The sequence below is a fragment of the Corvus moneduloides genome, chromosome 3 (genome assembly GCF_009650955.1).
Source record: "Corvus moneduloides isolate bCorMon1 chromosome 3, bCorMon1.pri, whole genome shotgun sequence".
NCBI lineage: Eukaryota > Metazoa > Chordata > Aves > Passeriformes > Corvidae > Corvus > Corvus moneduloides.
Genome location: NC_045478.1, coordinates 112514220 through 112541671, shown reverse-complemented (window position 1 = coordinate 112541671; position 27452 = coordinate 112514220). Strand labels below are relative to the sequence as shown.

The 27452-nt window shown below is 39.3% G+C and overlaps 1 long non-coding RNA gene across 5 annotated transcripts in view; it reads left to right on the top strand.

Moving 5' to 3' along the window:
- LOC116441548 overlaps positions 1–27452 on the top strand; it is a 159024-nt gene that overhangs the window by 54017 nt on the left and 77555 nt on the right. For all 5 annotated transcript variants that reach the window (XR_004239136.1, XR_004239139.1, XR_004239137.1 and 2 more), the window contains exons 2-4: positions 17469–17587; positions 19637–19754; positions 20199–20319. This is a non-coding gene — a long non-coding RNA (uncharacterized LOC116441548). The remainder of the gene's footprint in view (positions 1–17468; positions 17588–19636; positions 19755–20198; positions 20320–27452) is intronic.

The following is a 27452-nucleotide window of genomic DNA, read 5'->3' as shown; positions in this document are numbered from 1 at the left end:
TTTACAGCCATTCTGATCCAGCAGTCATCAGGGTCACCGATGTTCTCCTGTTCTCCTGCCCAATGATGTACGCAGGCAGGCCAGCAGCACTGGGGTCAGAGAGCTGCCAGGATGTGGCAAACCCTGCCCTGACTGGGAGAACTGCATTTTTTGCCCTTTCATGATAATTTTCTGCTATGCTTACAGTTGAAATTTGAACACATTTTGGAGGGTGTATTGGAGCTGCACTACAGCCTGTGCCCACAGGCCTGTTGTCTCTGTGACCTTGGATCCTCCCTGGAAGCCAGGATGAGGGCTGCTCTCTCTAGTCAATGAATGTATGCCCAGTGCACCCTTGCTTTAGTGACTCATGAGGTGCTTTGCTCAGTGCCAGGACTCCCATGAGCAAGTTGGGAAGTTTGTTGGTGACTGGAGATGGAAGCAGGACTAAGAACCCACTGAAGCATAGCCATGCTTTTTGATCAAGAGCAAAAGGCTTCACTTGGCCCTATGTGCTTTCCTTACACAGTGCCTTGCACTCAATACCTCTACACACAAAATGAGAGTTTCACCACCGTTGTTAGTCTTCTGTGTTCTGTCCAGTTTACATCTTCCTTGGCAAACCAGCTGTTTGCACATTCCACTTCCAGTCACCCAGCCAACATCCACGGGTAGGGAGAACAGGCTTGGTGCACTCACATGCAGCACAGAATGACTAAAGGCTGGATGCCCTCTCAGCTCTGTAATGGACCTTACTAGAGATTGGGATTAGGTGAATGAATACCCATCAGGTGCAAGAGTTGTATTTCTCAGTCACTGATGTAATAATAAGTGTATGTTAAAAGGTTGCACACAATGATTACCACTTGCAGTAGATACCTGTGAGAACATAGGGGAGGAAAAAAGCAATCAAACTTGGAGAATTGCTGTGTCTTTTCAGGCCTGAAAGTGAGCATTCTCTAGAGTCTTTGATCCACAAATTGGCATTTTACTGAAGACTAAGCTAGAGTGATCAAAAAAGAGCTAGACTGATCAAAATGACTTAAGTTAGACTGGGATGAGGGACCAAGTACTACATGCATTGTACTCTGTGAGATTTTATTCTAAGCTCTGATATGCTCATAATATACAGAGAATAGCCTAAGAAGGGCCAGCTTTGTTACTGGGATTGTATACGCTGAATTGAAAGTATTTTCCAGACATCAAAATATCTTTTAAGAGCACATTTAAGTTTGGGCTCATCATCTCCCTTATGCTTCCTGTCGAGGCATACAGAGTGAGTAAAAACAGCACAGCAGGGCTGAAATCCCCTCAGATGTTGGTGGGGTCCATGGCTTGTGCTAGGTTAGATCAGTCAAGAGAGCCTGGATCAAACAAAGCATATTGAGCATCTGGAACAAAGTGTATGACCTATTACTGTCCTCACTCTACACCCTGCTCTTCCCACCTCAGAGGCTCTAGGCTGATAGACTTACTTGAACAACAAAAGTTGTGCTATTGGGCAACCATCTTGGCTGAGACAACCATCACCCCATGCAAAGTATGCCATTATTGTGTTTTGTCAGGTTGTTTTTCAGCTGGGTGAAGTTCTTCAGCCGTGCAGCATTACAAACTCTCTGGTTGGGGCAGCAGGGAGAGGCACATGAGGTGTGGGGGGACACCCAGACACATGCTCAGCATTATCACTGTTTCAAAGCCCAGGCAATGCCTGCTCTTTTAACGTTCAAGCAGCTGAAGTCCACTTGCAGAAAAGGTGGACTTTCCTTAGTTGTTTCTTATTTTTTCTTCTCCTTAATGCCATTAATTGATTTTCTTTCACTGTGGCCGAGGACCTGGATTTCCAAATTCCGTCTGAGCCCAAAGCTACAGGATATTTCTGAAGACTCAAGTCAGTGCAATTAGTGACAAAGCCCAGTTAAAACTTCAGCCACTGCTGGAAATTTACAGTGGAACCATGCTGGTTCTGCAGCATATGAGGAAGAAAAAACATCAAAAGAAGTCCAGTTCTGCTGAGGACGAGAGGTATGTCTTGTGCTTAATGCACGGAACAGGGATTCAGGAGTCAAAAGCCGGATTCATGGTTTCTCAAATTCCCTGCCTCAGCCTCGCTGCCTGCCCTTAGCATTGCCATATGCTATCTGAACAAAGTTTCTCTGTGACTGTGCAAAGCTGAATTTCCTTAAAAAGCCAAAATGCCTGACACAACCAAGCCCTGCTCCTGAAGTTGCCATCAATATGAAGTATCCCAGTTAAAGAGGATGGCTGAATACTTACCCTTGAGTACAACTTCGTTTCTTGATCTAACCCACAATGTAGAAGTATTTTGGGCTTGTTGACTTGCTGCCGTGCTAATGCTCATTGTCATGGTTCATTTCTTTTTTTGTGTGTTGCCCTTGTGTGAAAATCTGCATCTTTACATTTCCAGTGACAGTCTGGTCCAGACTGAGTTAATATAAAGCTCTGCAGAGAAACAATGGTATTAAAAGGAAGGGAAGAAGAGGTGACTCAAAGTTTAGAGAGTCTTAGAGAAAGTTTACTGTCTCCCGTTGCTCTCCGTTTGACAGAGTTGGCCCATCTAAAACCAACACTGGCCAGCAGCAGTGGGAATCCTTTTCAATCACCATTAGCAACACTTTTATTTTCATCATACTTGACCACAGCAGGCTGCATCCCAGTGAAGAGCATTCCTTTCAGAAAGCCAGCAGACATTCAAGTGCAGCGGATTTACTGTGTGAAAACGACATTTTTAGGGGCTTCTGAAAATGTTTAAATGAATGCTCTTTTTTTATTCTTTCTCACAGCTTGATTCTCAGCTTAGAAAGCCCTTCTTGCTAAACAATTTTAGAGTTTCCTTCAGGAGCTTAGAAGTTAGGTCAACGTTCGCAATATAAATGTTCTGTTGCTGCTGTGAAATTACACATTTCTTAAGGCCTCTATATTGTTAAAACAAATGTTTGTAGCTATTTTGTTCAGGGTGAATGAATTGGCATTAGCAATGCATATTTTCAAGACAACAAAAGAATTCTGCAGTCTTTTCATTTTGATGAAACTCTGCAGCAATGTTTGCAAGGTTTTCTTGATCTGAGTGGAGGGACAGCTTTCCATAGCACAACCCTATGCAAGCTGAAAAGAGCCAAAAAGAAAAATCTCTCCCCAGTTTGGCCCTATTCCTAAAACTTTCCATATCTCATTAATCAGGAGACTGGTTTCAGGGCAGAGGGAGCCAGTGAAGGGACATAAAGTGAAAACTTATTTATTGGAGAGAGCTAATAAGAATAAAGTCAGTCTCCATTACAAGTCATAGCTAAAGCAGAGTTACAAGGAGCTGGATAAATTCAGCTCGTAGTGCAGTGGAGTGCACTCCTTCACTCCTCAGACTTTCCTTCACTCCCCAGACCAGATTAAAGTGGCTCTGGGTTTGGTTCCTTTCCTGTGTAGAAATGCCTGGGCTCATGCCAGTTCTGGCTGGAATCAAAGGAAATCTCTCTTCTGCAGTGAATTATGTGACGGGCAATTATGTGCAAATAACTATAAAAGTATGGGTTTTGTCAAGTTCCTGTAAAGTCCCTATTTATGTTCACAAACTTTTACTGTCTTCTTCCCTGAAGCTGAAGATTTCAGGAGCAGCTTGTGAACTTTGTCCACCTCATAATTTATTTTTTTCCGGATCCAACTTTTAGGGGTGTCTCTGAACCAATGGCTGCCCCTATGATGGGATTTTCACACACTGATTCCAGGTTAATCCCACATTCCTAAATTAATAGTCCAGTCAACAAAGACAATCTTTTAGAATTACTAGGGAGATATTATCATACTTAGGCAGTTTTTCAGCCCACCTATAGGCTGAATCATCTCCCTGAGTGGTTGTAGCCCGTTGTTAATGATGCAGGCTGGGTGAGTCATCCCCTAACTGAGATGCCACCGGTAGAATTGAGGTCAATCCGGGCCTGGGGTATTCCTGCCTAAAGCTGTTCTGGGCATTCAAAGCAGTGGGTACAAATTTGGTTTGGGTTAGTGTGAAAACATAGTGCAAAATGCAATCTGAAAACCATGTGCTGTGGAACAGTTTGACATACTTCTGCTGTTCTCAGAGAATAAGTGTGGCAACACTTTGGGAGTCGCGAACATGATTTGAATATTGGGCTTTTTAATTGATCCCAGTCCTGATGAAGACAGACTTGACATTACATACTGTATGATCACTGGCACAGTGGGGGCAGTTAGGCAGAGGGGATTGAGTGGTGTGTTCACGAAAGACCTAATGGAAATTAAAGATAAAATGATGCCTCCAGGAAATTATGCTCCCCCACACATGTAGTCTGTTCTTTCTTATACCAAGAATATAGGGAATATTTAATGAACTGGATCTTAAGTGAGTAGTGTGTTTCCCACTGCAACTATGTGGTCTCTTAAATACAATACCCTATTTTTGATGGGCAAGCAAATTGGTTTCTTTTGTTTTGTTTTGTGTTACTGACATTAGCCAAGAGCTTACATTTTCAATTTCCTACAGTAAATTGTGTTTGTCCACTTTTGAAGAGTACAGAACAAAGGTGTATAAATGTGTGTGTCATCGGTGGCACAGTGAAAGATGGAGTTCAATAGTGCAGGTTCTGCTACTTTTAAACTAGATTGAGGTGAATATTTACCTGACTGCCACTTGTATTTTTTCTATAAATCACTGCCCTACTAAGAGTTCTCATGTCCTTGTGCAATCCTAAATTATAATAATATTCAGTTAAAAGATATTTGGGTTGCAATACTGTATTTAAATGACTGACTCATTCAAGTGTGCTACAGACTGTAAGTTACAACTTCATTATAGATTGGCCAATTCAGACTGAAGGTGAAATGTGCTCAACAAGCATGAGTTTATCTTGTTTCTGCCAAGTAAAACCATTCTTGTTTTCATGGTATTTTCCAGTGTAATGTCTGTTATTAGGATGTAGGTGGGAAAGTGCGTGTCTCCTATTTTGGCAACCAAATCAGTAGCCGCTGGGTGCTGAGATGATTTGAAAGTGCAGCCAATGCTATGTTCCCAGTGATCAAACTGGTGCTATTGCTGCTATGTCAGCTGCCAAACATACATAGTTAGAGACTTCATTCAGGGAGAATGAGGAAAATTCATAGTACCATGACATTAAGCAAAGAGAACAGCCAAATCCCTTATTATGTATTTCCCTTTTTCCATTTCTTTGTACGTGTTTTTCTCCTCCTTTACATTTCTCTATGTCACAAAGGTTCTTGTTTAAAAGGTTTTGTAGGTGTTGGTAACAAAAGCAGCTGAACTTGTAGTTTGATCCATCCAAACACCTCCTCCTGCCACAGACAGCTGTTCTTTCCTTTCAAACTCTCCAAAACCACTCTGACCTAAATGTTTCATTTTTAAAAAGTGATTCATCAATCATAACCTTTGTAGTAAGGAGAAGATAATTCTGAATAATAATTGCAAAATTTCATTGCATTCCTTTTAAAACTGTGTCTGTTGCTCTCTGTGTAGCAACTGTCCTTTTTCTGCACCTACCAGGCCTTCTTACTGTGTATCATCTTTTTCATTCTCTCTCAAAACATGCTGATGCTTTTTCTTCCCACTTATATCACATTTCCTGACTTTTACCATCTTGTTTCCATAGGCCTTTCCTGGTACCACTGAAATTAATGGACATTTTGGCAATTTCTATGTCTATAACAAAGCTGGATGCTGTCTAAGTGCTGCTGCACCTGGACCAGTCGCAAATGTATCAGGTTGCCTGTGAAACTCCATGATGCTGGTGCTCTACAGGAAAACCAGCACTGTTTTTTTCAGGTTAGCCAGGATGTACATCATTGCTAAAGAAGCAGTTGGGACGTATGGAAAATTAAATCAAACTCCCAAGATGAACTGGAGATTGGCTTCCTCCCAGTTCTGTTCCTTAGGCTGAGATCTTTAGCAGACACATACTGGAGGAGGGATCAGGAAAGAAGGGAAAAGATGGACTAGGAGAAAGGGATGCTTTAAATGCCCCGAGGCAAAAGCTTAGCTTCTTCTGCAGTGGTTTCTAGCTCTCTGAAAACCCCTTGCTTTCAGCTACTGAATGAGTACTCACCATTCCAATTTCTACTTTTTTTTCTTTCTCTCCACTGAAGTACAAATATCAGTCTGTCCTAGTAAGGTAGTTTGACTTTTGGAACAGACAAAGGTTAAAAAGTTGTTTGGAAAACTTTACAATAGTATATAAAGAGCATGTCACCTGCCTTTTCTCCACAGTGGAGAGCTGTGTTACAAAATGTCTACATGAACTGTTGGCTTAAGCTTCCTTTTTAGGTAAAATAAGATTGTCCATGTAAACCAGACAAGGCAAAACAACTGGAATCTTAAAAAAAGGATCAGAGGCTGAGAGATGAAGGATCACAAACCAGGGATTGGAAAAAATGTCTATACTTTGTCCTGGACTTATCCCTTGTAAGCACTTTAGTGATGCATTAGAAAGCCAGTAACCCTAAGCTTTTTCTTTTCGCTAGAAACCAAGAGGCATCTCCAAAGAGTGATTCTGCTCAGCTAAAACCTGAGTCAGCCTGTCCACGTAAACATCTCCCTTTGTTGATGATAAGGGAAGCAAAAGGCAACTCATTCTCTATTTTTGGCATTTCAAGCAAATGCTGAAATTTGAAAAGGATGAAATTGGTCCTTTATATATACTGTGGGGTTACAGTGTGTATGAATCTGCAGACAGAAAATTGGACATTAGAACCAGTGACACAGAGGAAGGACTGGCACACGAATGAGGTTGTACGTATGGAGCAAAGGAAAGAGAAAAATTAATGGTAACCAGGAATAGATGAGAGGATGGGCACTTGGCAGAATCATCTATGGTGACAGAGAGGAAGAAATATGGAACAAATGTCCCTGTTTTTAGCCATGTTCACATGTGGTAACAAGACAATGTTTGAAGCTGAGAGTTAAGATTGCTTGGGAGGAGACAGCCAGGTCATCTCTAGGTGTACTGGAGACTAGAATAGATAGACTACATGCAAACCTCTGTTTCTGAGAAGCTTGACAAATCAGGGATTTTATGCCTAAATTGTCTTGTTCACTGTCATTAATAATTTGCAGCAAAAGCAGACAAAAATAAAATAACTTTTCCATGTTAAAAAAACCCACCCCAAATAATTTTGTATTTTCTCTCAGATATTTGTGCAGGAGCAGCAGGGTCATAGCAATACTTGGAAAGTTAGAGAATTTGTTTGCTAAGAGACCATTGCTCTCCCATTTGTTTATTGCTTCATCTGACACCTTAAACACTTCCCATGTTGCTGAAGATTGTCTATAAATCTTGTATCTTGTACCAAATTAAGAAGACCATCTGTTGAAGAAAGTCTGTGTAAGGAGGTTTCCTGGAATGCAGCATTGATGAAACTGCACCTCTGCCATCATTTGAAGCCTGCTTCCTCTGCAGAGAAGGGGCCAGGATTGGTTTTCTGTTGAGCAAACAGAGCTCCAGTGAATCTGTAATTTGCAAATGTCTGTTGATTGAATTTGTGTATTAATGGTTATAAGGATCTTCCTCCTTAAGCTATAAATCAGTCTTTATGGTATTAATTCATAGGAAATGATTAAAGCCTCCCAAATAGGTAAAGATTTACAGGTTTAAAATTAGCTGCTTGACTGGCATCTCCTCTTGATGTAGTAGTGCCAGAAGACTGATTGGAGTGTGTTCATTTTTGTGGAGTTTTTCCTCGTTAATAACCAGTTTCTGACTCCATCAAACATGTGCAAGGGACACAGAGACAGTTATTTTTTCTGAATATGAGGGACTGTAGGTTAAATGTTTTCCTTCATTTCACATTAGTTACAGTCCTGTATGCTCAGCTTTAATCAGCAATTCACTGCTGGGAGTGAAACAGGAAAGCAGTCAGGTTATGTTCTTCATGATGAGTTTCTGAAAAGTCAGGGAGGTCCACTGTGAAGAGTCCGCTGAGTTCTGGCTTTTTTTTTTATCTGAGCATGCAAAAATTATTCCCATTTCGAAGAATGTGCAATCTTTTTTTTAAGAAAAAATCCTCCTGGGGGTTTGAAGACATGACAGCGCAGAAAACTGGGATAACAATTCAGAAAATGTTTTCCTAGGTAGGATGCAGCAAAGAAGAAACAAAATGTTGTAAGATAATAGTTTGTGAAATAGCACCCGTGTATTGGAGAGGGTAGAGGGCAATGTTGAGAGGATCAGAGATGTAGAAATTGGGTCTGGGAAGGTCCTGGATGGTCAGGAGAATATGGCTGACTTGTATCGGTATCAAATAGGAAGAACTTTGTTTAATGACTGTTGAATTCCAGTGTTTTGGTGCCTGGATGTGCATAACTTGTATATCTCTAAGTAACCACATTTCTACAGCAAACAAAGCTGTGTAGGCATCTCAACTTTAACTCTCCCTTAAAAATAAACATTGCTGCAGAACTGTCTCCATGTTTAATCCAACTCCTTAGGCTAATAACAAACTTGAGGGTGCTCCCTGTAATTTTGATATAAACATTTTTCTTTTCTGGAAGGCACTGTACCTTTTGGTCTCCTGAAAATGAGATGATTTTTTGATGTCATCTCTATCATATAGGTCACACTGCTATTCAGTGAACAGTGAGATCTCGATACTACTCATTTCTCACATTGCTCAAACCTAGTTCATTAGGCCACTTAGGGATGAGGTATGGGGTCAGTTGTTATCCGTCATGATGGAACACAGATCAGATCAGTAGTTTCCAAACTGATACACAGATATAAAGGTCTGCCAAGATTTGTCTGATCTTGAGAATTTTTCTTGCTTTGATTCAACTATTAAGTCAAGTTCGAAGAAGTTCACTACTCAGAAACATATCATCGGCTGATGGTATGACTGGCAGGAGTCAATGCAGCTGTGCAGCTCCACTGTGCCTGAAGAACTGTCCCTTTTCCTGGACTTTGTTCAAAATCCCTTTCTGTAAAAGGCAGCAGTGTCATTGCCTCTGCAACATGGTGTAGTTACTGGTGGGAGGGAAGGAGTCTTCATGATTGCCTTTATTTAAGAGATGTACATGGCATAAAAAGTTGACTCTTCTGGCTTTCCTTCCAAGAAGCTTATGTGAAAGTGAATTATTACTACCATAGAGAAACAGAAGAAGTGTAATATTAGGATGTTTATATTTTAAAGGTGATCCATGCACAGTGCCTGGAGGATCTTGTGATGAGATGTCACATCAAATAAGAAATACAATACTCAAATTCAGTTGTCATGAAAAGAAGGTTTTACTTGACTCTATTCCAGCACTGAATCCATTCCAGAAAAAGTCTCAGTTTCAGAATTATTTTTATTTTGCTTTGAATGCAGTTCACATACACTAAATGAAAAAGAACTTTCATGTTGTGATTAGAGAAAGTAGCTCAAAGAACATTTTAATGCTACTTGCTCTTACTTTTGATTTCGTGTTCCAGAAATGTCTGTGGTACTTGCTAAAGATCATAAAGCATCAGCAACCTCGCCTTTGCCATGCATAATGAAAGCCAGGATTTTAGCAACACTGGAAAGAAGCTTTATTTACATTGCACAAAGGAAAACAACTTTTTGAAAGACCAACATTAATCATGAACAGTACAGCAAATCACAATGTTTTCACAGCAAAACACAATCAAATGTTTTTATTCTAGCCAAAGAACCAGTTTTTGATTCTGAGAATAACACTGTTAATATTCAGAAGGCCTAAATTAAATTCTGTTTACCCTTGGTTGTTTCAATGATACTGTTTAATAACATCAACAATAACAATAGATGCTTCTTTGAGAAATACATTTTTCTTACAGTCTGAATGCAGTTTGAAAAGGTGTGTGAGATTCCCAAGGATTTCCCCTGAGACAAGTCAAATACTTGCCACCTTTCTTTTTGATCAATTGATTCCAGTTTTTAATCCCTCAAAAGCAGTTTGATTCAAAAGTTGCATCTTCATGTCTTGAAACTGTATTTCCTTCTCAACCTTCTTCCTTCACTGTTCCAAAGAGAACACAGCTCCCATGCTTCTAACAATAATAATATAGATCATTAAAAATATTACTTGTAAGAGCTCCTGGGACAACTTCCTGGTGGCTCCCTTCTGATGTGATCTATGGGTATTTACATTAAAAATCTGTGACTGCTTGAAAAAAATGGATTAGTATCACAGTGTTCCTGTTTCCTGGTCTGTTGTTTTTCATATACCTAGGAAAATCCCATCCTACCTAACACTGATCTTTTTGGCATTGCCCTTTATTTGCTGCCACCCATCCGATCAAAACAGGGCAGAAGCTGCCAAGTTCGAGTGTTTCCTTGCTTTATTCCTTGAAGAATGTCCTTGTCTCCTCGTTCTTGAATGTTTTCTGTACATCAGTTTGTGACTATTCCCCAAGGTAGTGTGTGCTCATAATTAGTGGAGTTTTTAAGCAGATTTAGGCCTCTGCTCCATAATCACCTCTTTTTCCCTCTTTTCCAGTCATTCTTCTGTGATGGGCAAAAATATTTCATGACATAGTAATGTCCCTTGGCAGATTTGATCTCATTCTCTTAACGTGAATGTTTATAGACAATGGACTCAATGTGCCAGTTAAAACAGCTTTTGATTTTGCTTATCTGAAGCCAAAGTTCTTGGCCCCTAGCGCACAACCAAATTATGTGTAAAAAGATATTCAGCTCTGAATGAGATCACTAACATCTGTTGCTGCACATAACATTTAATCTTCAGACACCATCAACAACAACAAAAATTAGGCAATCAAAAATGCAGAAGTGGAGAAACATGGGTGCTGTGAGTGCAGCTTCAGTTGCTCTTTACTGCTGCCATGCCTTTTGCACAGAGTGGTCTTCTCCTCTCAGCTACAGTAACCTGCTCTCAGGAGACCCTGACGATTATACAAGGAAAGTAAAAAAACAAACTTTCTGAGAAGAGCAACCCAAAATGCAGCGACTCCCCACTCATCCGCTGGGCATTTTGGTTCCAGCAGAATGCAGGGGTGGAAGGGTGGTGAGAGGTACCGAAGTGGTCAAGAGTGTTTATTAATAGGCTCTGATATACAGAGATTAACCTCACCTTTATGGTTAAATTAACTCATAACCACTCCAGTTGCTCCTGATAGTATCCAAATACAATTGTGTATCTCCTCTGCTTTGTGATACTCCTGAGAGACAAAAGATGATTGCAGTTCTCTGATTGTCCTGAAGAACAGAAAACATCAGCCATACCTTCAGGTGTTCTTTGCATTTGTCATTAAGACACATCTTGACAAATTTGTTTTTCTTTTCCTTTCTCTGTTCTGAGACCTATGGTGTCTTCTGCATCAGGAGCTGAATAAGGTATCTGGGCTTTACACAACCTTTTAGAGTTCTGAGACCCCCACCTTGGAGCTTTTTCAGAAAGCTTGGGAAGAGCCCTGCTTCTAGATAAATGTATTTTTTCCTTTTGTGGATGGCAGATGGTCTTGTCTTGTTCACCGAACTGTTCAATGCTCCTGGAGTCTGATAACCTTAGCCAACTGAGTCATAACCCTGTGTACTCATGAATTCTTGATAACTTTGCTGAAACCTCACAAATTCTCTTTACTCTTTTCCTTAATTATAGGGGTTCTCCCATGATTCACTGAGCGCTCTGTCAGGCTCACATTTGTTGTGCTCCAGTGACATGTCTTGAAGCTATGCTGCTTTTTAAACACAGGTTAAAAACAGCATGGCAATGATAACATGAATAATATAACAGACTGATAAAATAAAGTAAATTAAATTTTAATGCTAGCAGTAGAAGTTAGTTATGACATTTTTGTTTTATTGTTCTGTCTTCTAGAGTTTTAAGTCCTTGAAGACGAAAAGTTTATGGAATTTTGTTGTGTAACATTGCTGTTGTAAATGTACCTGCTGGTCTGGTGCTATTATGTTCCCCATCTCCTTGACTACTCTGAATTTTCATAGATTTCACAGAAAGTTCATCATAGTCTTGCGCAGGCTGTTCCATCAAATGGAAACTTGGGTCTCATGTCCTTTCCAGGAGTCACGGTTAATGAACTTGCCCCAGGATTTCCTACGTGATTTGTGTTCAGTACCTGTGGTTATACCCTAGCATTCCTTGCAACGAAACAGATGTTTGTCATATGGTCCTAAACATATAAATCGGCCTGGTCTTTCCAAGCAATTTGTGTGCCAAAGAATTCAATTATGGCTCTGAATGGGCCTGGGCCATAACGCGACGAGCTTATTTAACAGAAATTCTAGAGTGTTTGGCACGTTATGTTTACCAGGGTGAGGCGAACAGGAATGAAGTGCAGTCCTGGAAAGCGAACTGTCATGCAGATGACTCACTGCAATCAAACACTGAGAAAATATGGTCTCTAAATGTTATGTCTACAACTAATTAACTTTATTTATTGTAGGACCTATAGAAATACAGAAACTGTGAAGTTTAGGGAAAATTAAATTAGGTTTTCAAACAAATGCCAGGCTGCCCAACGTTCCTTTTTCTTTTTTTTTTTTTTGAAAAAACTCCAACAATCTCTTTGCCAAGTAAAGTGAAATATGCTAAAATGCAAATGTTGATGTGTTTCAAGAAGGAAATTCAGTCGCTGACTCAAACCTTGCTTTAAAAAATTGAAATGTTAAAATCATCCAGGTTTCAAACTGAAAAGCAGGCTCATATATACACAGACTTTATTTAATCAGAAACTCTGACATTTCTACTTTAATCGCCTTCTCCAGACACTGTATTTTCCCCCATTGAAATATGCACAACTTACAGAGTGTACTCACACTCAAACAGGCATACTTGCACTAGAGCTGAGAGACTTAGTTCCAGTTGTGACTATATATGTATGTGTCATACAATAAATAATGATTTTTCCCCCACTTTGTTACTAATGTCTCAATATTGTTTGAGTATACTTGCATAAGAATTGATACCACTAGAGACTTGATGCTATATGCTCTTGACTATAAGGGTGGGCAGGATAAAGATTAGGATTCAAATTCCTGAATGAAAATACTGTGATCTTCAGTGCAGTGTGTGTAGGAGCAACAAATAAAACCAAGTGATGCCTCACTGATGGCCAGTGATAGAATAGGCCCTGTGTTCTTTGCCTAAGTATTTTGATGATTTGTTAATTGCATCAAAAGCCAAAAGAGAGGAGAGAGGAGATGGATGTACCCTGTCTTTACAGTGGGTAGGTATCCGAAGGGCCAAATCCTCTATGGGACAACAAAAATAATGCCTTTCCAAGTAGGTCTTACGAGACAATTTTTCTCTGCAAAAGCTACTGATCCTCATACATCACTGAGAAAATAGATTGAGTTCTCAGGAAATTAGTGATCTTAGGCAAATTAACACTACATAGCACAATCCATTTCAACTTCAGATCTTGGAAAAGCTGTTTGAAGACTGACTTTGTGAGCAAGCAGTAGGCTGGCACTCTTTTTTCCTCATCACGATAATGGTCCCTCCTCTTGGCAAGCAAAAACTTTCTCTGTGAAATCCTACATCATTTGGAGAGCAGTCCAGGAAATCATGGCTTTGCTCACCAGCCAGCATGGCGATGTGGACGTATGAAGGGCAAGAATATCTTTCTTCAGCCTGCTCAGGACAGTGTCAGTGCAGCACTGAGTCTAAGTTCACAGGGAGCCCTGCCAAGTGCCTTCGGGCTCCGTACTAGAGGAACTGTGTGCAGGAGCCAAGAGAGGGAAGCCCTGAAGAAGTGCTGTGGCCAAAACTATAGAAATCAAGTCTAGCTCTGAATAAAGCACTTTGCTGACCAAATTTGGATTGTCACCAATTGCTTCTATTTAATGAGACCCTGTGGAAAGTAGTTCTTTACACTAATAAACTTCCGAAAGAGGGGAAGCAGAGCCTCTAGGTCGGTGATTAACCAACTAGAATAATGAATTGTGTGTGAGACACTTTGGGGGATAGATATGATTCAGTTTGTGGAAAGAATGAGGTGTCATTTCGGTTTTTTAGGGATGTAAGTTTGTAACTAATTTTTGTCTCTCCTTGCCAGCATAACGGTTTGAATGTTAATTTAATTTTGCAGAATATCATTTATGTAAATGTAATTAGAAGGGAAACATGATCAGGAGATGCATAGCACCAAAGAAAATTTATTACTCCAAGGGGTATTGCTCTAATCATTCAACTGCAATATTGAGTTTCCCAAGATTTAATCTAAAAGCAATAAATTACAAAAGGCTAATGTCCTGCCCAACAAAAAGCTGTCATGAACCCAAGTTTCTGTGGGGAAAAAATTCAACTTCATTTCAGCAACAGGCTCTCCTCGTTTACACATTCCTTTTACGATTCCAGTCGAGTCAAAGTAAAATGAATACAAATGTGAGAGTTCGAACACTTTCCCTGAATATGTATGTGTGTCTGTTGGTGATTGTAATAATCAGCAATTCAAGGCACTGGGACTCTTATCTCGGGCAAAATTAGAAATGCAGTCCCACAAAGATACCACTGCAAATCCTTCGCCCCACCTTCACATGACCCTTTGATTTAAAGGAAGGCAAACTTGAGTCTGATTAATTCCAGTGTCCATATGAAAGTCTGTTGCTAATGTGCTGTTGTCTTTGTTCTGCCAACAAAATGAATGAGAAGAAACAAGCTGTCCTTCTGCCTGTGTTAGTGGCTGCAACCTCTGTGTTCCATGTTTCCCATGGAACACAGAGGTTGCAGTCACTAACATCCACATGGGGAAGTCTCCCTTTTGATTCTGTTGGTCTGGATTTGCTAAAGAGACAGTTTCGCAAGGTGGAATGAAAAACAAATGAAATAATATTGTGTTCTTACTTCTCAAAGCCCTTGAATAGCAGTTCTGCTGTTCAAGGAGCATCTCTCCCCCTGAGTAAACCTGCAAGAAAAATTTGTCAGGAAATAAACAACAGCTAGGCAAAATATAAATTGGTAAACTCCCTAATGTGTAGGCTAAAACACTGTTAAATGTTGGGGTTTTGTGGTGCAATTTAGTATGATGGCTGATGCCAACATTACACTTCTCTAAGAAGTGGAGTAATTAGTACAGGAAATAGGTTTCTTATGTTTTATTTAGCCAAATTCATCTCTGGTTTAACTCCACTGTAGCCTGCATTAAATTTTTTCTCATTTCCCAGTGTTTTTCTGTGTAATTCTTTATATCATGACCTTTAATTCACTGTGATTGTCTTTTATTTTAGGTAGGGGCCAAAGTTCCTCTCTCAATTTGTTATTATCAATTATGTCATAAGTCTTCGTTTCTTGGCTTGCGAAGTGAAACCCATCAGATCTGCAACAAGTTTTTACAAAGTACTCATTGGCAGGTTTACAGATTCCCACAGCTGTACATGGGATGCAGGGAGAAGCTGCAGCCTCAAAGGCATGGAGAAATAGAACTATGAGAGGATTGGGGAAAAATTCAAGGAACAGAGAAAAACAATTCTGTTAAAAGCAGGGAAGAAGGGCCTCCACATATGAACTGCTCATTTCCTTGTGGAGGAAAAGTACATCTTAGGAGGATGGCTGAAAGCAGTAATGAGCACTCCAGAGAATGAGAGAAAGTGACTGAACTTGCTGGGACATGCAGACAAGCTCGTGAGGCTCAGAACCTGCTGCTCACCAGCAAAGTCAAGTCAATTATGAATACGATTATTGAAATCAAATCAGTATCTTCTTCCTTGTCCCATGCAAGTTCTGGAGATAATGATTTTGGCTGAGGTGGCTGTGAGAATGTGGATGCACAGGTCAGTGCTAGGGTCCCATGCTATGATGGCACTGGGGAGACAGGGAGATACCTGCCTTCTCCTCCTCTTCCTGCCTCTTGTACTTGCAGAGATGAGGTCCTGTGCTGGGAAATCTTCTTATAGGTCTGCTTCCACATGGCAGACCCCCCAGCTTCTGTTTCAGTTCAGTCTGCCCAAAGTCAAACTGGAGTGTGGAAAAGATGGTTCAATAGGTTCATAGCAACATTCATACTCATCGGTTTTTGGTCTGTAGGATACTGGTGTGAAGCTGTTAGAGTTGTAATTCTCCACCCCCGGCTGTTTAGGGAGGTCCAAATGTTTGCAGCAGAACATAGGACAAACTGCTGTGGGTACACCTAATTAACAGTCAACATGCACAGTACTAATCATCTCATCCTTGATTGTGTTCAAGTACATCACAGATCAGGACAACCTGAACAGAAGGCTGCAGGTCTCTGCTATATAATTGCATTGAGGATGTGCCACAGCCAGGGTTAGTTCCGTGGCTTTTTGAAGGCAGATCAGTAGAGAAGGACAAAACTGCACAGTGATGGTAGGAAAGGTCCTGCCTTGGTGATCCATCAGGTACACAGGCCGCAAGATGTAGTGCTAAGAGGCCTGAGACGTATTTTTAATTTCACAAAATATAATTGGTCTAGTTGTGAAGTAATGTCTAAGATTTTTGTCTCTTTAGTTTTTGAATAATGCAGGAAGGGGAATCCTGCGTCATGGAAAATGTTTTTTGCCCCAAGTCAGGACTACTGTTCTATAATTCCTTAAGAGACATACATGAAGATTTTATTAGTCAAAGATGATCTTCCAAGATCATAATCATTTATTACAGTTCTTGTGTTTTTCATTCCAATGAGATTTATAATTATAAACTGGTAATTAAAGAGGCCCCACTCTGTAATTCCATAGGAATTCCACTGTGATCTGACATTAATTAGCAACCAATTTTAAATTATTATATAACTTTTATGAAACCCACTAGTGTCTGAATGCCTTCTTTCAGTTACAAGGAAATGTTAGAAGGAATTTTGCCTTTGTTAGATGGAGCCTTGTTACAGGTTGATCAGTACTACCATGGGCTGTGAACACGTTTCCATGATGCAGCAACTACATGGATGGGCAGGTTCAACCTGCTGAGGTTTTGAAAGAATTTTTATCCTCATCTTTCTTGTAAGAGGCATTTTTCTCACAGGATTTCAGCCTTCTGTCATGTCAACAAGTGTGCATTCTTTGATGCTTAGATTTTATCTGACTTGTTATGGAAATCAGAGTGATATGGTGCACGGCTTGATGGCTGATGCAAGCTCTTTCTGCCTTGAAAGGGTAATTTAAATAATTACAGCGAATGAGGAAAAAGAGAAAAATAATCACCGGCTCCAACGAGAATGTCTGTGGGATAGAGAATATGTGACAGCAGGCTAAGGGAATAAACATTCAAAATTCTGGCATTATTTCACCATCTGTATTAAAGATCTGATATCTGATGAAATTTGTATGTCCCCAAAATCTGACAGGTAAAATGCTACCTAGACGTATGTTCGTAATAAAACACCTGATACATATGGATAATCAAGACTTAACACCTCTTTTTCCTTTTTTGTTTCTGCTGTATTTTTATATCTTTTAATGGTTTTTTTTTGGGGGGGGGAGGGTTGTTGGGTTTTTGGGGGGTTTTTGGGGTTTTTTTGGGGGGTTTTTTGGGGGGTTTTTTGGTTTGGTTTTTTTGTGAACTTATATCAGTTATCACCATTAAGCTTGTCAGAAAGAAGTGGAGAGTGGGATAATATCCAAATCCATTACTTGCAAAAACATGTAGAAAACAAGAGACCTAAAAGGAGACAACTGATTCTTTTTGCATGGATGAAATCATGAGGTAAGTTTTCAAAGTCTTGCCCTGCAGATTAATTTCCACCAACTCCACTAAACCTAATGAAAATCACATCTGTTTCTAAATATTTCTTAGTGTGCTCTTACCCCTTTGCAGCTTCTCCCTATCACCTTCTGCAACTCTTTTGATCAAACCTCCAAGACCTTTCCCAAGAAATGTGACTTCTGATTGAAGTTTGTACAGGTAACAGGGTAAAAGGAAGTGTGATTTGCTAGTCATCTCCACATCCATCTTCCATCATAAATCACCTCTGATCTGAGCATGAAGCTGTTCAGGAAAGTAAAAGTTTAGCTTATTTAGCAGCCAAATTTTGTTGGCTTTTGAGTCCCCACTGTTCCTCAGGGTCATTGTAGTTGCATGGATGTGCATCACTTATCTTGCCATTTTTTGCCATTTTACAACAGGGAAATTTATGGGAGAAATCCTCTTATTTAAACTTAGACAAATCTTGACCAAGAGATAGTCCTGACTGTTGTGTTTTCCCTCATTAAAGGGACTGTACCTATTTTCTATAAAATAGATGAGATTTCACCTTGGAAATTCCCGTTAAAATCTCATTCTGTTATGTTGCATCTAACTTGTTATCAGGATATCTCTGAACAACTTTGCCAGTAAGCCAGAGATATGTCACTGACAGCAAGGAGCAGAGTGCAGCTTTAACACAGGGAAATGCTATAAACTCGCTCGATCAGATCAGCATCAGCAGTGACTCAGTCTACTCCTGTTGGACCCAGAGAGTACACGTGAACTAAACTTGCTGCCTTTACTTGTAACTATCCCTAAAAGAGATTAAGTTTTTAAAATCTGGCTGCATGCATTTCAGATACTAATATATTCTCTTGGTTCTGCACCTAAGTAAGATTTAGAGGAATTTGGAGAGCAGCTGGACGCTAAACTTTAGGAGATCCAGCGTCAAAGCAGGGCTCATAGTAACCCGCATGCTGTCAGTAAATCCTAATGCTCTATATTTAACCTACTATTAAAATTATGTTTTGTTATTTTTGCTTACCTTAATCTCAAACTTTGGTTTTTGTGTGTTTGCAGAACAAGGCAAGCTCTTAGGGCTATAAAATTTGTCTCACTGCTTTTGTTTTAGTTCAATGTTGTTTTGAAGGCATCTGAAAGGGCAAATTAGAAAGGCAGATATTATGTTTCAAGGAGAGAGTTATAAAAGTCTGAATTGCATCCCAAGTATATTTTACTCCTAATAATGAGAACTGGATGAACAGCATTTAAAAAAATATGAACCTGCCCCAACTACATCGGTTCAGATGTAACTGATCTAATGTAGTTTTCCAAAGAATAATTGATATTATATAATCATAACTGGCAGTTTATGTCTTGAAAGTGACACTTGACACTTTCCTGCTAACCAGTTTAGAATCATCAATTAAAACATCACTTGTGTAATGACATTTTAGTAACAAGTTTAATATCATAAATTATGACATCACCTTCTTTTATGGCATCGGGGTTGACGGAAAGGTTTTCTTTAGAAAAGTGAAAAACTAAAAAAAAAATGTACGAGGCCTTAACATTGCCTCTCATTTTGTCTTTATAAAAGGTACATATGTTGTGTTCCTCTGGCCACTGTCCTCATTAGGGAGGATCTGAAAGCTGAAAAGCTACAAACAATGATGAAATAAAAATTGAGATGAACTTGCTTCAGATTAACACAGACAACCTCCCAGTAGATAGTAGTGTGCTTTGCATCATACCAATGAAAATCTTTGAGGAATGGAGAAGAAAACATGGGCATGCTCATGAAACCTGATGAACTCAATTATAGTGCAGTAATATTTCCTGAGATGTGGTGTGAAAGTTCAAGATTGCATCACTACCAACAGTCAGTGTTCTTTTTCTTCATGGTCAGTGGTTTTGAAGTAATCCTTTTTATATTATTCTTCATTGAATGGTCCAATTTTGGTGCTGGAGTCAGGTATTCAGACTCTTCAGGACACTAGATTTTATGATGACTGTTAGTGATTTGAGTCCTGAGTTGGCAATTGACTCCATTTATTCATGTCTATTTAGGCTTATGGATCAGACAGGAGCCAGATCAGTCATGAATTGAGTTCAGAGGATTCCCAATTAAACAAATGTCTGTATGGATGTGTGTCTTTGTAGGATTAACTGCAAGGAGTCAAATATTGTAAGTATATCATGTTTTCAGAGCTTTCTAAAGGCGCATGGCATCAGCTTTGCTCTCTTCCTTACAAAGTCAAGCAGAGCAAGCCATAACCAAGCATTTTCAAAATTTTTCCTGAATTTTTTTTTCTTGAAGCTGAATCTTTATCATGTTAAGTTGTGCTGAACTCTACTGGGACTCTATGCTGAGATGATGCTTATCTTCTAGTGCTTATAGAGAAACTTAGCCTTGTACATGCAGATAGACCCTGTGAGTTCATGTGCTTCTCCCATGGCTTGCTTTTATATCAAGTTCTTGGTTTGGGTTTCAAGGGTTTGAAAAGTGGGGAAAGAATCCTAGATAAGAAGACAAATTCACTTTGTAAAAAACTGGGCAACTGTTGTGTATTGACTGGGGTAGAAACATTTCCCTAAACAGTCCAGAATAATTTCCCTTGCTAATTGCCAGACTGTAAATCCAGGATATGACAAATGGGTGCCATGTGGCATATGGGCAACTGCTCCATACTCCGGATCAAGTGTCCAGTGCTCAAGAGATGCCCTAATTCCAGCAAGAAGGTGATAATTCAGTAAGTATGAAAACATTTCTTAAATTACACACAAAATTTTAAGCAAATCTATGTAAATTGACAGTGCATATCTTAGTGGTCTCCTGAGGATGCCATGATTTACCTACCCTCTTTTCTCAACATTTTTTCAAAAGTTTTTTTCCCCCATGAATATTTATGTCGATGCCTCATTTGCTGACTGAATTTCCAATCTACTGGAATTATGCTTCCCCATAGTACACGCAGGAAAGGTGAGCTGTTAGAGGTGAGAAAAAGAGACTCCGTGACCTTTAGGAAATAGCAAGTGGCACTAGATAAAACCTATTCTGTGAGGGGTTACTTATGGATTGGTTGGACATAATTACCAAAAAATTATTATCTCACTGCAACAATTAACTTGTGGTAGGTCAGAGTCCAAATCTCCAGAAACTCTGAACTTTCACAAATTGGCTTTGCCCGTTGCCACTCTAAGGCGATGAGTAATTCTTAAAATAGGCGTGAGTGATAGAAACCACATAATTCGAGTTATGAGTATAGACTTATTTACAGCTGGCATTTTTTTAAAGTGAGTTGTAAATGTTACGGTGCTAGATTCAATGCTTATAAATGTGTTTCCTTGGTGATAAAGCTTTCACTAAGCATGTTATCTATCTGTGTTCTCTTATATGCAGACAAGAAATGATTCACTCTGTATGTTATAGGTCTTGTGCTTTAAAATTGAATCCTCTCTTGACTAACGGCTGAGAAACATAGAAATCAAATCCACAGCTGTTTTTTCTTAAAAGTGAAGTTTTGGCAAAAGCAGCAAAGGCTTTAGTGCATTAGAAAAGTGTGCATTTTTTAAAGTTGTTCCACTTCCTATTTTCTCTCTACAATACTCCCTGAAGTTAAGAGTTTTCTTGCGTTCCATCTTGCAGTTTCAAGCAGAATAGGGCTTTGATTTTGCATGCCGCTCTACTGCCTACTAAATGCAAAGAAGATGTTAGTTTGTGGGGATACACAAATTAAAGAAGTAAACACACAGAATTAAATCCTTCTGGGACAAAAAAGCAATTTATCTGATGACTGAGACAGTGGTGGTTGGAAATCTCTTCAGTGGAGATATAGAAATTACTTGGAAAAGGTGAGGTAAGACACAAAGACTGAGCAAAAACCTCCATGCACTGACAAATAATGTCACTTACATTAGAATGAGAAATGCTGGCCCAGCTGATATCAGTGGGAGTTTTACCATTCTTTCCACTTAACCTTCTTTTGTAAGTAAAGTAAGGGCTAGTTGGGCCACTGGATATATGTGAGTAGTTACTTGGTCATCCCTGTTTTACTCTGGCCTCCTATAAAAGGACGCTCTTGCATGTCATCAGCTCCAGCACCCAGGAGATTAAAGGGGTTATAACACAGAAGAGCAGGTACATGCAAAGATGCAAAGACAGAGGCCTGCTGCCAGGGAGACACTGCTGGTCCCAAAACACCCTCATCCTAGCACACATGACACGTTAGGGTTCGAGAACTATAAATAGCATAGGGTTATGTGCATTAATTGCATCATAAAGTAGTGGAGCCCCAAAGGAGACCTGGTCTCAGCTATACTATAACTGGGACAAACAATTAATGAGAGAGCTTACAAACTCATTAGGTAGGACAGGAGCAAAGTATTAATCACCCATTCTCTGTTTCAGACGAGTTTAAATATACCCATTGTTTACATAAATAGTCTATGGATTGAAGAGGAATGGATCTGACTTTTCCTTAGCCCTATTGCCCATTTCAGGGGTTGGCTTTTCTTTCCTTCTTGTTTACACCAGCATGAGCTCTGAAACCCCCCTTATTACACAGAAGTCATCAAACACATTTAAATTTGCTTTCTATCTCTAATTTCAACTTTTGTTTCTATGGCTTAACTTTTTGACAGCTGGGTATGGTAAAATAAACCGTGAACTGTTCTGTTCCCAATGATCTTATCTTAATTCTTTTAAGTAACCTGCTGATGACCTTGCATGTGCAAAACCATTTTATACATTTTTTAAGAATGTTGGTTTGGGGGCTTCCGATAGAGTAAAGTTAATACAAGAACCCCTTCAAGTGGCATGAGTTTCTGAAGCACAGAGAAGAGAGAAACCTTCTGACCCTGCAGCTTTGAAAACCTCTTGTTGGCCATTTAGGAAAAATGAGCCAGATTCAGATCTCCTTTGCTACTTGTTTAGCCAGCTATAGCCCAGGCTGTCGCAGCTTTGTGGGAAAATGGGTTCCCTGGTGTGTGGTAATGACCCCACACAGGTCTGAGCTCTGTTATTCCAACAGATACAGGCTTTCTGGCAGCCCTAGATAAATTCCTGTATCACTTATGAAAGCTGTCAAGGGCTGGCATTTCTTTTGGAGAAACCTTAGAGCGTAGGGCCACCACACAACAGGCCAGCCCTGCAGAAACCCACATGGAGACTCCCAAGGTTACAGACTAGGGATGGCTTGATGTGCTCTCTATCTCATGGGCATGAATCATGTAGGTTCGTGAGAAATCTATTCGTTGCTGGCTGGGCGTGAACATAAATGTAAATATAAAGATCTTTCATGCCAGTCTTCAAGAGGACTAAAACCCCATAGCTGGCTCTGATTAGAGCCCTGAAGAGAGGAGGAAGTTCCAGTGCCTCCTAGAGCCCATATTGCTGCTTTTGGATTTGCTACTTAACTGTCTTAGCTTCAGAACAACTTTTGCTGGAGCCGTTGCCCAGATCCTGATTTTGGCATTGTTTTGTCTTCACTTACACTGTTTTGTCTCAGTTTATCTTTGGAAATGTCCAGAAATGAAAGGGGCACCACTTTGTCAACAGTGCAGTGGACAGAGTTTGTCGGCTTCACTTTTGGTTGGCCTTGAAATTCCCCTTAATTAGTATTGTCATTAGATTTTCACTCATATCACCCACTCTATCTATTCTGCCTAAATATACTATTTCCAAACATAATAAATCTGGAAAAATGTGCCTATTATTTTTCTTTCTAAATCCTGTCCAAAAAAAATGAACCAGCAGTGTAGTTCCACTATAGGAACTGCTGATTTTGCCACTTAATTTTCTCCCTTCTTCCTATTTCCCTTTGTTTTTCCCTGTATCTCCAGGATACATAAACTCCTTGTCATTCTCACAGCTATGCAGCTGCCTGTCAAGGAATATATGGTAAAATTCCTACCATTACCTACTCCTTATGCTCAGACAAGCACTAGGCCAAGATCCACATTTGCTTGCCTAGATTTTACCCATTCCATGAAAAAGTTTGCAGTTTAAGAGGAGACGACACAAAGCACACCAGCTGCCCTCTGGCCTACAAAATTCCTCTAGAGCATCTCACTTGGAAAAAACACCTGCATCAGAACAAACAAACATAAGTGGATTGGAAAGAGTTTAGTTTCATCTAAACTGTGGCTGGATTTAGTAGAGACCAGCTTCCTTTTTGAAAATTATCTGAAAGTGGAGTGAAATGAAAACAAGTATTCCTCCTGTTTCAGCCTTGTCCTAATTTATATAACTCAATGACATTACTAATAGAAAAGGAGAAAAGGACTTTGTATGTTCCTGAAAGAATTTCAAGAAGGCAGGTCCCCTGTCTTTTTATTTAAACATTTAAAAAAGTGCAAGAGCTGGAACATACATTATTGTTAGTATTTGATGTCGGTTTTGTCAATATTTGTGTATTTATTCACAATTACAAAACTGACACATTTTTTAGGTAGTATTTTCATTAGTGTTATTTCCTTCCTCCAGGCTGAAATATTTTAGAAAACATTTGCAGATCTGAGAAACAAAACAATAAACTAAATCAGACAAGGTGATGTTTACTTTTCTAGCAGGATGCTTTCCTAGTCATGGGTGATATTTTTAATTTTCTCACAATGGAGTTGTATAGTAAACCCCTTTGAGTTTTTCCTCAACCAGAGCCAAATCTCCAAAGCAAATTCCTTCTTACCATTATAATGTGATACTTCATTCCTGGTATTTCTGTTTATCAGAGCCTGATTATGAGCTAGGGATTATGAACTAGGGATTATGAACTAGTTATATTTAAGACTCTAATTTGTTTTTTTTTTTAAAAAAAACCTTCCTCTTTGTCATTCCTCATTTTTTGGTCTTCCTACAAAGATCTTTTAAGAGCACCTGAAATTCCACCAGACACCAAGGAAAGAACAGTCGCAGGTGTTCAGGTGTTGTGAATGCCCAGCCATTCTGCTAACCTCTGGCTTTGCAGGGAGCATTGTGAACACCAGTTTTGATTTTAAAATATGCTGTTGCTTTGGCGTTGTTGGAGGAGGGGGAAACAAGTGAACATTATGTCATTTTTTATATATACCCATTGTACTTGCCTGGATTCTCCTTAGTTGATATATCAAGCCTTCATTAACTACAAGATAGATATGCTAATAGATACATCAGTTAAACCAAGTTGAGCTGAAGTGTCTTAGATAATAAAGCTTTGCATAAATTCTAATTCAAGCAATTTCATCAAAAAGCATAACAAGTAGCTAATCTGGGATAAAAATGTTTTTTATTTCAGAACCATGTTCTTCATAACATCCTTCACAGATGCTATAACGTTATTTTACTCTTTAGAAAAATATCTAACAACATGATTGTCTCACACCAGGCATAATCCCAGTGGAAATTAAAATTGCATGCATTTTCTCATCACTCTTTATTTAACAACTGGGAGACTTGTAATATTTGAAACTCAGCAAGAAAATTGTCTTGAAACACAGAGATTCCTTTGGGGTAATTTCACTTTTGTTTTGTGTGAACTTTAGCTGAGCAATTTTTTACAGTAATGTGGATCTGTGGATTGAATGGCAGTTAACGGGACTCTCTATATGTGCTTCACACCTAATATAGAAGAAAACATCTCAAGGAACATTTTAATAAATTAATATGAATCAGCTGGCCTTATTAATAAAGACACTTTGTTTTAGATGTTTAATCATTTCTTTTAAACCCATACCACTGTGTTTAAAGATCAACCTGAAACTGACTGTGTTCCTGCATGAAAGGCAATACAGTAGTGACACTTCTCAATTTTCACTTTTTTTTTTCCCCCCTGTAATTGAGAGGACATCTGGCATGCCCAAGACATCTAACATTGATGGGATTTAGTAATTTAGTTTGCTTGACTCAGAATAGCAGTATCCGAAAGGATGGCTCATCTACAAAATGAGCTGCTTGTTTCCCTTCAACAACTGAAGGACAAATGCTTGCAATGCAAAATAACATTACAATAGGCTCTTGCAAGTGGTCATAGAAAAGTGACAGTGGATTTAGTAGGGTTGATTCTATCAGCTGATTTCCATTAAAACCTTTTTATTTTTGCCTGTAATCGTCCCTTGGGATATAGGCTTGCTAGCAAGACACCCCTGGCTATCACACAGTGGCTTCCAATGTTCATTATTGCTCATGTCTCTTCTGCAGATTGAAGATTCAGAGGTCAATAAGCACCTTGCAGAAATACTCCAATCACATTCAGAGAATGTGATTGTTGCACTGCCTTGCATTGGGTATCATTGCTTGTTTTCACGTGTTCAACAGAGTAACATTGACACTCCCGTCATTTTGCTTGCACTCTTGATGTTTCCATCTTTAGCATTTCTGAGACAGAGTGAGACCTGCCAGTCCTTATCAGGAATTTGGCGCCCTTCTCTCAAATGTTTCTGGCAAAGTCAAACCAGCAGTGTCCAAGGCCTGTCTTTATGCAGAACTGTACACTGGAGTTGAAATTAGTGCCACTATGTTCAAACACAATTTGCTTGTCAGTTTGGATGATTTCACACTAAATTATTTGATCGGATATTTCTTTATTTTTAGTATTTCACTCTTACTGTAATATTTTAATCCTTTTCTGTGTGTCTTAATCACAACATCTTTTTCTTCCATTAAATGTGTCAGGAATTTTGTTTTCTAATTCTTCAACTGAAAAAGAGTATCTCAGGCCTCTGAGTTGTTTCAGGCATCAGATCTACCTCTCCACTGCATCTTTAGCAAGACCAAACAGAAACAAAAAATACTTTAGTCCTGTGCAGAGATACAAGTCAGTATTTGTCAGACCAGAACATTTATCATCAGACTTCATTTCACTGACACAGTGATAACCTGTGGGTGTTTTGGAAAAGTCAAGTTTTTCACTTTGAATCAGTATCAGAACTCCTAAAAAGTCAGAAGCTCATTCTTTTGTTTGTTTTGGTTTTTTCTCTGCACCTAAACTGAATACTAAGATTTCGGTAATCTGGTAATGGATGGGAAGACTATATCTCCAAAAAAAAGAAGGTTGTTGGTAGACTTGAGGTAATTTCTGACCATTCTTGTTATCTTTGTGCCACAAACAGGGGCACTGAGGTTGTTGTCAGTTACTTGTGTGCAACCCAAGAGCACCTGGAGGGCCACTATAAACCTGTTATTGTCAAATCTCATACTGTTCAACCCACACAGTCACATGTGCAAGGTGTGCCTTTGGAGCAAAGTTACTTCTACCTTCTGCCCAGGCGATAGGCTCTGCTAAGATGGGCTGATTTTACATTCTAAGCTTTTGAGATTGAGTTTAAATTGGTTGAGGCCAGCATTGTCTTTGTTCTGTTTGGTCAGACCCCAGCATAGCAAACACCAGCCCATGATCTGGTTCTAATATAAAATGGTGTTGTGGAAGGCTAGATACCCATATCAAAAATTAACTATTTCCTACTGAAAACCCCTGTCATCACCTTGTCCGTGCTCAGGATTTTGGTTTGTGTCAGTCATAGGTGACTCTTAGCAGTGTCCACAACACTCACCAGATTATTCACCAAGGCTTCCAGTTATTTCTGTTTGCAGAGCACCTTGGTTGCCCTTTTTAAGATTGCACCTTTCATTATTGCAATCTTCCAACCCTATCAAAGTCATCATGATTATTTCCTAGTGTCTGGTACACCTGTATTAGCATGACTGAGACAAGTACATTAAAAGATTTCCCTTTTATAATGCAGCCTGAATACCAGTATTCGAGGAACAAACAGTAATCTTACTGATAGAAGTTGCTTGTGCGGGACAGCATTTTTTTTTTCTTATTCTCTTTCTATTTTAACAAGGGCAATCAATTTATTTCCACATTTTGTTGTGAGATTTTGCCTTCTGGGTAAAGACCATCTTTTA